The following is a 12919-nucleotide window of genomic DNA, read 5'->3' as shown; positions in this document are numbered from 1 at the left end:
ATGTTGAGCTTTTTTTCATGTTTGTTGGTGGCATGTATGTCTTCCTTTGAGAGGTGTCTGTTCATGTCCTTTGCCCACTTTTTAATCCTTTTTTTTCTTGTAAATTTGTTTAAGTTCCTTGTAGATTCTGGATATTAGACCTTTGCCAGATGAATAGATTGCAAAAGTTTTCTCCCATTCTGTAGGTTGTCTGTTCACTCAGAGAGTTTCTTTTGCTGTGCAGAAGCTCTTCAGTTTCATTAGATACCACTTGTCAATTTTTGCTTTTGTTGAATTGCTTTTGGCTCAGGTATTTATTTAGAGCAGTGTGAGAATAGACTCATACAGTGTGTATATGTATTTACATTCTTTTACTTTTTACCTTCTTGTGTCTTTTTGTTTAAAATGTATTTCTTGTAGGCAGCATATAGTTGAACTTTGCTTTTTTATTGTGGTGAAATATACGTAACATAAAAATACACCATTTTAAAGTATACAGTTCTGTATCATTAAGTACATTCACATTGTTGTGCAATCATCATCACCATCCATCTCTAGAACTTTTTTTCTTCCCCAGTAGAAATTCTGTAATGATTAAACATTAATTTCCCATTCTCCACTCCCTAAAGCCCCTGGTAACTATCATTCTGTTCTGCTTTTCTGTCTCTATGAATTTTCCAAAATTTAAGTTATTCTAGAACCTCATGTAAATGGAATCATATATTTTTACTTTTGCATCTGGCTTATTTTACTTAACATAGTACCCTTAAGATTCAATCATATTGTAGTATGTGTCAAAATTTCATTTCTTTTTAAGGCTGAACAATATTTCTTTGTATGTATGTACTACCATTCTGTTTATCTGTCCACACAGTAATGGACACTTTAATTGCTTCCACCTTTTAGCTATTGTTAATAATGCTGGTATGAACATGGATATACAAATATCTGTTCAAGGCCCTTCTTTCACTTCTTTTGGGTATATGCACAGAAGTGAAATTGCTGGATCGTATCATAATTCTATGTTTAATTTTTTGAGGAATTGACATAGTATTTTCCACAGTGACTGCACCATTTTACATTTCTACCAGCAATGCAGAAGAGTTCCACTTTCTCCATGTCTTTGCCAATATTTGTTATTTTTCTGTTTTTTTCTTTTTAAAACAATAGCCATCCTAATGGGTGTGAAGTGACATCTCATTGTAGTTTTGATTACCATTTCCCTAAAGGGCTGGTTTGAATGTGTTCTTTAAAATTTATGTGTTGCAAACCTAATTGCCACTGTAACCGTATAAAGAGGTGGAGCCTTTAAGAGGTGATGAGGTCATGATGGTTCTGCTCTTATGAATGGATTAATGCTGTTATCTGGGAGTGGGATACTTCTCTTTTGTTCTGGACTTTTTTAGATTAATCAAGTATTAAAAAAATTATCCCATTAATCTCCTTTGTTTGCTTATTAGCCACAACTCCTTGTTTATTAATTTAGGGATTATTTAAGAATTTATACTATACATCTTTTACTTTTCAAAGTAAAAGTATGTTATATGTATATATAACATATAAATACATGAATCTTATACTAGGATACTTCCCTTCCTGATCTATTTTTTTCAAAGATTCTACTTGAATGTATGTTATAAACAATACAGTAATTGTTATGATTTTCATTTAAACAGTAAATTACATTTAAAGAGATTTAAATAACAGTTAAAAAAAAGAGTTGGCCTTATTTACCCATGTAGTTACTATTTCTGTGTTCTTCCTTTCCTTATATACATCCAGATTTCCATCTGGTATGATGGTCTCTCTGACTAAAGGACATTCTTTAATATAGGACATTTCTTATAGTGCAGATCTGCTGTGACAGATTCTTTTAGTTGTGTACTTTTGAAAAAAATACTTATCTTCATTTTTGAGAGATATTTTTGTGAGGTGGTGTGTATTGAATTGTGTCCGTACAAAAGATATGTGGATATCCTAAGCCCTACCACCTGTGACTGTAGCCTTATTTGGAAATAGGGTCTTTACAGATTTAATCAAATTAAGATGAAGTCATATTGATTAGACGTGCTTTAAATCCAATAACTGGTGGCCTTATAAGGAGAGAGAGATTTGGAGACACAAACACACTCACTGTCTCTCTCTCTGTCTCTCTCTCTCACACACACACACTCATGCACACACACACAAAGTAAGGAGGCACAAGATGGCTTTGTGAAGATAATAGCAGAGATTGGAGTTATGTGTAATCTGTCTGCATCTACTAGAAATCTGGAAAGATAAGATTCTTCCTTAGAGCTTCAGAAGGAGCATGACTCCGTCATCACTTCTATTTCGGACTTGATTTTGGAATTTGGCCTGCAGAACTGTGAGAAAATACATTTCTGTTGTTTTATACCACCCAGTTTGTGTTACTGTGCTATGGCAGCCCTAGGACACTGATACACCAGGTATAGAATTCTGGTTGAGAGTTTTTATATTTCAGTCCTTTATGATATTGCTTTACTGACTCACCTTGTTTCTAACTAAAAATCTGATGTCATTCTTATCTTTTTTTCTCTGTATGAATCATGTTTTTTTCCCTTTGCTGCTTTTAGGATTTTTTTCTTTGTTACCATAATTGTGCAATTTGATTATAATATACCCTGGTATAGTTTTCTTCATGTTCCCTATGCCTAGGGTTCATTGAATTTTCTGAATTTGTGGGTTTATGGTTTTATTACATTTGAAAAGTTTTTTGCCTTTATTTCCTCAGTCATTTTTTTCTGTAGCCTCCCTGATTTGTGAACTCCAATTGCCCATACATGAAGCTGCTTGAAGTTGTACTACTCACTAATGTTTTTTTCTTTTTAAAATGTGTTCTCTTTTCTCCATGTATTTTATTTTGGATAGTTTCTATTGCTGTTCTTTCAAATTCACTAAATTTCTTCAATGTCCAATCTGTCAATTCCATCCACTGTATATTTTATCTTAGTTACTGTGTTTGGTTTGAATTTCTTTTATATTTCTAGGTCTCAACCTTGTGAATATATGTAAAAACTGTTTTAAGGTCTTTCTCTGCTAATTAAAACATCTTTGTCAGTTCTGAGTTTATTTCTATTCATTGATTAGTCTTCTCTTTACGTATTATGTTTTCCTTCTCCTTTCCATGACTGGTGATCTTTGATGAGATGTCAGACATTGTTAATTTTAACTTGTTGAGTGCTGGATATTTTATGTTCCTATAAATTTTCTTGAGCGTTGTTCTCAGATGCAATCAAGTTACTTGGAAACAATTTGATTTTTTTAGGTCTTGCTGTTATGGTTTTTCAGGTGGGTCCAGAGCAGCACTCAGTCTAGAGCTACGTATTTCCCAATACTGAGATGATGCCTTCCTGAGTACTCTACGCAATGCCCCTGATTTATGAGATTCTTACAGCTGGCTGGTGGGAACAGTCACTGTTCCCAGGCTTGTGTGAGTTCTACACATTGTGTCCTTTATCCTTTCAGATGGTTCTTTCCCTGGCTTTAGGTAGTTTTCTTAAACACATTTACATACTCTTTTTTTTTTTTTTTTAAATTTTTACCTTAAGTTCCGGGATACAGATGCAGAATGTGCAGGTTTGTTACATAGGTAGACATGTGGCCATGGTGATTTGCTGTACACCTTCAATTCCCTTTGGATATTTGGAAAGCTTTCTCAAGGACAGGTGTAAACAAGCCCAGAATGCAAAGATTGGAATACATACCTAACTCTTCAACGCCCAGACACCAGCAAACGTCCACAAGCATCAGAAACATCCAGGAAACATGACCACACCAAATGAACTAAATAAGGCACGAAGGGCAAATCCCAGAGAGACAGAGATATGTAATCTCTCAAACAGAGATTTCAAAATAGCTGTTTTAAAAGACCTCAATGAAATTCAAGATAACACAGAGAAGAGATTTAGAATCCCATCAGATAAATGTAACAAAGAGATTGAAATAATTGTTAAAAATCAAGTAAAAATCCCAAAGCTAAAAAATACAATTGACAAATGAAAGAAAGCATCAGATTCTCTCAACAGCAAAGTGGATTAAGTGGAAGAAATAATTAGTGACCATGAAGGCAGGCTGCTTAAAAATACACAGGCAGATGAGACAAAAAAGAATAAACCAGCATGAAACATGCCTACTTGGCTGGGCACGGTGGCTCATGCCTGTAATCCCAGGACTTTGGGAGGCTGAGGTTTGTGAATCATGAGGTCAGGAGTTCAAGACCAGCTTGGACAAGATGGTGAAACCCCGTCTCTACTAAAAATACAAAAATTAGCTGGGTGTGGTGGCAGGTGCCTGTAATCCCAGCTACCTGGGAGGCTGAGGCAGGAGAATTGCTTGAACCGAGGGGTGGAGGTTGTAGTGAGCCAAAATTGCTCCATTGCACTCCAGCCTAGGCAACAGAGTGAGACTCCGTCTCAAAACAAAACAAAACAAAACAAAACAAAAACCCAAATAATATTACCTCAAGACATTTAATAATCAAACTCCCAGAGGTCAATGCTTTCCTTCAACAGATATTACTTATTGAGCACTTTCAGTATGCCAGGCACTGTTCTGAGTACTGAGGATAGAGCAGTGGGAAGTGAACAAAGCAAACGAAATCTTTCTTCTCATGGAGCTGATACTTCAGTGGGAAGAGACAGGCAAGAAAAAAAGGAAGAGGGAAAGCTGCTAAATGCTAAGTGTCAATAAATGTTAAGTAAAATGGGGGCAGAAAAGCAAAGATAGAAGAGTATTGGGGGTAGGGTGGATCTTGGATAAGATAGTCAGCAAAAACCTCTATGAAAGGCCAAAATAAAAAGTGAGAATTGCTCTAGATTAAAAGAGACCCCTGACACATGTCAACAAAATGCAAAGCATAAGTCTTGATTACATTCTGGCCTTAAAAATACAAACTTAAAAACATTTTTTTTGATTAAAACTTGGAACGTTTGAACATAGATTGCATATTAGATGACGGTGTAAAATTATTAATTTTTCAGGTAAGGAGATGGTATTGTCGTTATGCAGAGGGTATCCTTTTAGGAAGTTTATGCTGACAGCTTTTGAATTGTTTTAGTGTCTGTAGTTTACTTTTAGATGGTTCAACACATAGAGGAAGAACTAAAGCAAATGTGGCAAAACATAACAATTGGTAAATATGATGAGGGTGTAAGGGTATTATTACAGTATTCTTTCAACTTTTATGTATGTTTGACATTTTTTCAAAATAAAAACTTGGCAGAAAAAAAGATGGAATTTAGGGTTGTTGGAGTCGATCTGAGTTTTCATCACCAGGTGGTGCTAAAGCTTTTCAAATATAGTTAAATTAACAGCAAACAATCTGTGTTGACAGTTGCATATTAATTTAGGAAACATTTGGGTGGGAGGAACACAGACTATAAATCAAGCTTTTTAAATTTGCCAATTTTACTCTTGCTTGCATTATTATATTTTACACAACTTGAAGAGGTTCAACTGTACCATTTCTGTCTCTCAGTTTCCTTCTCTTCAACGTTTCCCATTTCCAGGCCCCTAATTTCTTCTCACAAAAGAGCTGCTGTGATAATTCCCAACACCAGATGCCACTGTGGTCCACGTTGCTCACAGAGTAACCTTTGTGCAGCATTTCTCTCCCCTTCATCAGCTCCTTATTTCCCTCCAAATAGTTTCCACTCCTCGGCACAGAATTTACAGTTTGATACCAATCTTCTTTTCCCAGTGTATCTATTATTATTTCCTTGCATTAACCCTACTCAGGAGAAACATTGACTGCTGTCCTTTTCTTTTTTTTTTCAAACAAATGTCATACACTTTCTCACCTCTGACTATTCTGCTTTGTATGTCTCCATACTCCCAATGCCCTTCTGCCTATTGCCAGTTCAAAATCTGACCTTGCCCATCATTGAAGCGTAAATTAAATATGATTTCCTTCATGACAATTTCCCCATACACCTTACTCAGAAATACTCCTCTTTCTACAGCACTTTTAAATTTTCTTACCAAACTGATAATATTTTGTATTATATAGTAATGTGTGTACACTAAATTATAAATACTTTCAAGGTAGGCAGTTTATGTTTATAGTCTTTGGATTGTATTTAATCCTATGTGGCATTTACTAAAGGTCAGTGGAATTGAATTTCAAGATTATTCAAAGGTAGTTTATAGTAGTGGTAAAAGTACTGACTAATTACCACCAATTGCCAGCCTTACTCTGGCTGTTCATTTCACAGATAAGCAATGAGAGGCCACCATAGTGAGACATGAACCTGGATAAAGGATATTCATGGCTTAGCAGCCCCACCTACCAAAAAAAATCATCAATTTGAAGTAAAATTTCCTTTCAATTTTACTCCGTCAAAACCCTTAAGTTCTTGCATGTCATTTGATCTATATATTCTTCTAGGTAAAAACATGAAAAGAATGATATGTTACAAAATATATTTATAAAAGCTAAAATTAGAAGCAGCCTAACCAACAATACAGAGTTGGTTAAAGACATTCAAATATATCCACACAATGAATTACTATGGAGCTATTAAAAATGGTGCTCGAGAACAATATTTAGTGGCATAGAAAGAGGCCCCCAATGTTATTATAGGAAAAAAAATACACCATATTGTTGACATAATGCTTTTTAATAGAAGAAAAGATTTGCATATAGAAAATACTAAAGTTGATGGCAGAGATGTATTTCTAGATTTGGAGACTGACTGATTTAAATAGTTTCTTTTGCTATCTTTTTTCCCCCTAAGTTTTAACTCTGAGCACCTATATTAAGCAAACATTAAAAAAAATTTAGGAGAGAAATTATATTCCTAATGTTATTCCATTGTGTACATTCATTAATGAAGGAAGGAATTTCAGGCTCTAACATTGTTCCTTGGGCTAACATAGAACCAGTGGACAAGAAGGCCAAATGATACCCCAAGAGGAGATAGTATTAGAGGTCAGAAAAGTTAAGAAAGCCAGGTAGAAAAAAATGAGGGTTAAGGAATGGGATTACCATGCTCAGTAAAGGAGGGAGGCAGGAATACAAGTAGGAGAGTCATAAGAATCTAGTAGATACCGATTGTAATGAAATAGAAAGGTAACTGCATTTAGAAATCTAGGTCCAATATTTAGTATTCTTGTTTATTAGACAGGTAATCCTGAGTAAATCATTTGTGTTTTCAAGGGTCAGAAAATACCTTGAAGGTGTTTTTATTCTCATGTTACAAGTGAGTAAAGTAGCACTCAGAAAATATAAATGAGGTCATATATACATAAGCTAGGTTTTCTCAGCTTTAGCTCTTTTGGCATTTTGGGCCAGACACTTTGCTGTGGGAGCTGAACAAGCACATTTGTATGGGATAATAAATGATGATGTCAATTTTAATAAAGAGGAAGTTGCCCAGTGAGAAGGAAAGCAGGTGAGAGGCATTTTGTAGTTAAACTAAAATTTTGCCAATTTATATAAAATCCCCCTAAATACTCAGTATACGCATCTCACCAAGGAGTGTTTTCCCCTGGTAGGGGACTTCAGAGGACTCCAATACCTACAGTTGGCAGGCATATATGTCCCAGATCTATATAAGTCAAATCAAGCCTCTAGCATATAGAGCATCTTATGTGATAGATTTTAAGCTCAACCTTAGTCAGAATGGGGTCTTTTATATCCTTCATGTTTATGCTGAGATGGATCCCAAGGGGGCCCGGATATGTCTATAAGGATGAGTCATTGTCCCTGATGTGGATAAGTGAAAAGGGTAGGGAAAAGGGTTTCTGACCCTGATAGAGCTAGTTGTGGATAGGGAGGACTCTAAAATAACTCTTGAAATCATAATAGAATATTAAAGTCTCCCACATTTAGAGTATATGTTGTTTGCATTAATCCCACTTTTTAAGAGAAATATTTATTACTACTTAAACAGTTCATCCCAACTTTATTTCAAATTGGAAATATTAATTTAATTAAAATAGAAATTTAATTTTATGCTTAATTTGAGGGTTGCTTTTTTGAAAAAAGGCTTTTTCATATGCAATTTAAACACTTGCATGCTTTTAAAGATAAAACAAGAACAACAAGAAGTAGAATTTATATGTAATTCTACCACCCGGATAGACCTAGTATGAATATTTTGGTATATACCCTTTCAGAGTTCTTAAATTGGGGGTTCTGGATCCAGCCTGTACATTAGGTTCACCTGAAGAACTTTAAAAATAAGATGATGACTAGTCTCATCCCAGAACAAATAAATCAGAATACCTGGGGGATGGAGCAGGGCTGGGTAATTTTTTTTTAACTTCACAGGTGATTTTAATGTACAGATAGGGTTGTGAACCACTGTCTTAAATGAATGACAGATTAGTGCTGAAGCACTAGGCCGAGCACTAGCTGAAGCAGCTAGGCCAAAATAAAAGATGCTGGTGCCTTCAGCTAAGTGGTACTTTGGCTGTAGTTGGCATTGGCAATTAGGAAATGAGAGTGGTAGAGAGGCCACTTGGTATGTAGCAACGCTCAGTGGCCTGGCACTGTCCAAGCCATGCCACTGCTGTCTGCAGTAAGCAGTAATCAGTAATTTGGGCAGTAGGAGCTATAGATACTTTGCAAACAGCAGACGGTCAACCACACAAGCAGGAACTGCCAGTTGCTCTCTCCTTAGTGTAAATGACAAGGCTAGAATTTATCACCTGAATGTCACCATTGAATATACAAATTCAAATGGCCTGTAAGCTTTGTTAAAAGGCTCTCAGGTGAGCTAAGTAGTGGGCATGTGTGGAGGGTTCAGGTTACTTTGTCCTGGCCCCAATATGGCAGGCTTATAAGCTCTGGGGAACTAATTGGACAAGGGTAAGGGAAGCAGTAAGAGGAAGCGTATTATAAGATCAGATTGAAAGAGGCATCAGTCACCCAAGAAAGCCTGTCCATCAGCTGTTGCCTGTGGAAAGAGAAGATAGTGGAAGGGAGGCGGGTTGGTTGCTCTCTTAAGGTCTCATGGGCTGCCTTTACCACAGTAGGATCTGCCATCAACTTTGTACAGCTCAGAGGTGGAATCTCTCCAGTCTTTCCAGTGGATAATTAGCTCTTAGGGCAGCTACACACATTAATGCTACCGCATTTTTCAGAGTAGGAGAGTGCTCATCAGTGACCAGAATAATTTGTGTTCATTACTCGAAGGACTCCATCTTTCTTAGGGAGGGAAACTAGAGATAATGAGTGAATATTTATTAAAATGTCAATGTGTCATGTGCTTTACATTTTAGTATATTATTTACAGATGAGGAAAAAAAAAAGCATGGAGAACGCACCCAAGTTTCCAAAGCTGGTCAGTGTGGTGAGGGCAAAATTCAAAACCTGGTCTCTCTGGCTCCAGAACTGTGTTCTCCGTAGCTACTAGCCCTCCCAGGAGATTGAACAAACGTTTGGAAGACTGAGAAGAAGTAAAATCATCCCGACAGAAATGTCATGGATGCTTGCACTATACCTGTCCAATAAAGGGATAATAATAGTACCCACATAAAGGTGCTATTGCGATAGAAAATTTATTACAGGTAAAACATTTAAAAGAGTACCTGGCACATAGTATATGCTTAATTCATGCAGTGCTCATGTTGACAGGGAACTTATTGTCCATTAAAACATTTGGATTGTTAGAAATTCATTATGCTAAGCTGAAATTGGGCCCCTGTAGCTTTTACCTGGAAGGTGTTCCCACCTGAAAAATGGAAGAAATTTTCAGTGAGGCAGATTTTGGGTTGATTTAATGAAGTAGTTTCCAACATTTAGAGCTACTTAAGAGAAACAAACTGCTTCGGGGTGGGGGGCAATTGTGTATAACAGACTGTTTTTTAGAGCAGTTTTAGGTTCACACCAAAATTGAGAGAAAGGTACCGAGAGTTTTCATTTACTTCCCCCTCACACGTGCACAGCTTCCCCCATTATCAGCATTTCCCACCAGAATGGTGCATTTGCTACAATCCATGAGCCTACATTGAAACATTATTGTTATCCAAAGTCCATAGTTTAATTAGGGCTTGCTCTTGATATTGTACACTCTGTAGATTTGGACAAATGTATATAATGACACGTATATACTCGTATAGTATCATGTAGACCAGTTTTACTGCCCTAAAAATTCTCTATGAGGTGGAGTGATTTTCATAAGTTAAAATAACCAAACTTGGCAGAGAGTCCCCTGGATAAAATCCACTGTTGCAAATTTCAGAGCTTATCTGTGTCACAAGTGGACTCTGAAATGCATTAGGAAAGCACATGAACAAAGGCACATTAAACTTTGATTTTGTACTACAGAGGCACTGCTATTGACAAACCCAACTTCAAATTACAGATGTGCATCAGAACATGAGCACATTATCTTGCATTGAATTCCACAAAGGAATTAATATTCCCACACCCTCAGATTAAATTTGGCTGTATAATAGATAATTGGGGACCCCTCTCCTTTGTTACTCTTGAATCTATCAATATTTATGATAAAATTTAGATTCTCACACTGCAATCAAAACCAGTCTTCTACCAGAGATGCCTCAAAATATTTTTCCTACAATGAAGAGACGTTGAAAAGACAAAAGGAACCATGCTTGCTACATTTTTTTTAAAGCTTGCTTCCAAGGTGTAAGTGGAATAAATATGCTTGTTATTGAGTGAGATTTTCACCACGGGTTTCCTAGTGTAAAATGTTTTTGACATATTTTGGACTAATGAAAAACAACTATGCTTTGGAACAGACTTTAAGTGGGAGTTGATTTTGTGCTGATCAGTTTTAAATTGATTTACAATTCATGAAGCTCTTGGATAGCAGAAAAGAATGACAACCGAATGAGACAGCTTGGTGAAGGTCACAGGGATAATCAGTAGAGGTCAACAGTACATTAAGCCTGGGAATGGAGCCTGGCAGGGGCCCACTGCCACTATTGCAGTGCCCATTTGGTCACAGGGAGTGACTGACTCTTCATACATGGTATTTTCATATCCTTTGAGATATTATCTGTTTTATATAACTGAACAGTTTATTCTTAGAGGTTATTATTCAAGTTGGATTATTTCTAAGGTCAAACTACTATAATACCTAGGAACTATGCAGAAATTTGCAGAGTAAAATTGTAAGTGGCATTGTATAGGCTATCATTATAATATGCTATGGGGTTTTTGTTTCTTTAAGAAAATGTTTCAGCTCTTCAATTTTAGATAAGTTTATGTTTTTTTTTGGTGGGGGGTCAGGTTCTCACTCTGTCACCCAGGCTGGAGTGCAATGGCGTGATCATGACTCACTGCAACCTTAACCTCCAAGGCTTAAGGAATTCTCTTGCCTCAGCCTCCTACGTAGCTGGGACCACAGGCACCTGCCACCACATCCAGTGAGTTTGCCAGTTTTGAAGGGGCAGTTTCTCTGACTTATTTAAACTCACAACTGACTTCCTTATCTTCCTCTTAAAATCACTTCTCTTTTCCCAGTGAAGGCCAGTGCCATCTATTCAAGCCAGCCAGGCTCAAACCTGAGTCTCAGAGTCATCATTCTCAGAATTGGAAGGGATCTTAAAGGATACTTAGTTCAGCCACCCATTTGGTGCTTGAACCCTTTATCATCATATAGTTTGTGATTCCCCAAGTATTTGAGCACTTACTCAATATCAGGTACTCTACTCATTCTACTAAATAATAATTTCTGCCAAATACTGAACATCTTCTAGAAAGAAAAAGATTTAGCAGTAAAAAGGCACTGCTTGGCCTAGTGGAGGAGGTAGCTGAGAACATTTTAATATGATGTAGTGGGTGCTTTGTAGAGGTAATGCAGAGGAAGAAACAGGGAAGAGAGGAAGGTTGCCTGGCTCAGAGGAGGCTCTAGGGAGGGATAGTTGGGGCCTGCTTTCTAGAGGAGGAAAGAGTAGAATTGAATCTTGAAGGATGAATAGGAGTGATCCAAGTGACTGACAGATGTGTGTTCTAGGCAAGGAAACTACAAGGGAAAAATCCTGGAGGGACCATGTATATCTCTCTACATTGTGGCTTTCTCATCTGTAACAGCATTTGCTTTATAGAAACATTGTGTGGAGTAAATAAGAAAACATTTATGGTTATAATGGGCAGAGTAAATGTTTACTAAATTATATTATTATTATATCATTATACTGCTAAAGTGTATCAGTGCAAAGATATGCAAAATAACCTTATAGCAACCAGATAGACCCCTTGAACCTACAATTTTTGCCTCATAAATAGACTAATATATTTGTAGAAAGACTGTCCAATCTGAAACTATCTTAGAACCTAATGCTACTAGATACTTAAGTTATAACAGCCCCTCTAGCTTGCTGATATTCCACGTTTACCAAGAACCATGTAGATTTGTCTTCTCTTGGGACCAGGTTGGGTCAACATGAGTCTCTGCTTGCTCCACAACTTTATTTCCTCATTGTCAAATAATTTCCCACTCCAGTATTAAGACCAGTCTCTTATCAACCTTTTAATAACACTCATATAGCATGAACTATGTGCCAGACACTGATCTTAACGCTATTCAAATATTAACTTATTTCATTCTTATAGCAATCATAGAAGGTAGCTGCTGCTATTATCATCACCATCTTTAAAATGCAGAAACTGAGACACAGGAAGGTGAAGTAACTTGCAGCTAGTAAAGGGTAGAGCCCAGGTTCAAACAGAGGTAGTTTGACTCCAGAGTTTCTGTTCTGTAACAAACGTGCAGTTTTGTTACATAGGTATACATGTGCCATGGGGGTTTGCTGCACCCATCAACCCATCATCTACATTAGGTATTTCTCCTAATGTTATCCCTTCCCTACCCCTTCACCACCCCCCGACAGGATCCGGTGTGTGATGTTCCCCCGGCTTATCCATGTGTTCTGATTGTTCAACTCCCACTTATGAATGAGAACATGCAGTGTTTGGTTTTCTGTTTCTGTGTTAGTTTGC

Source organism: Mandrillus leucophaeus, unplaced genomic scaffold (assembly GCF_000951045.1).
Source record: "Mandrillus leucophaeus isolate KB7577 unplaced genomic scaffold, Mleu.le_1.0 Scaffold566, whole genome shotgun sequence".
Lineage (NCBI taxonomy): Eukaryota > Metazoa > Chordata > Mammalia > Primates > Cercopithecidae > Mandrillus > Mandrillus leucophaeus.
This window is presented reverse-complemented; position numbering follows the sequence as displayed.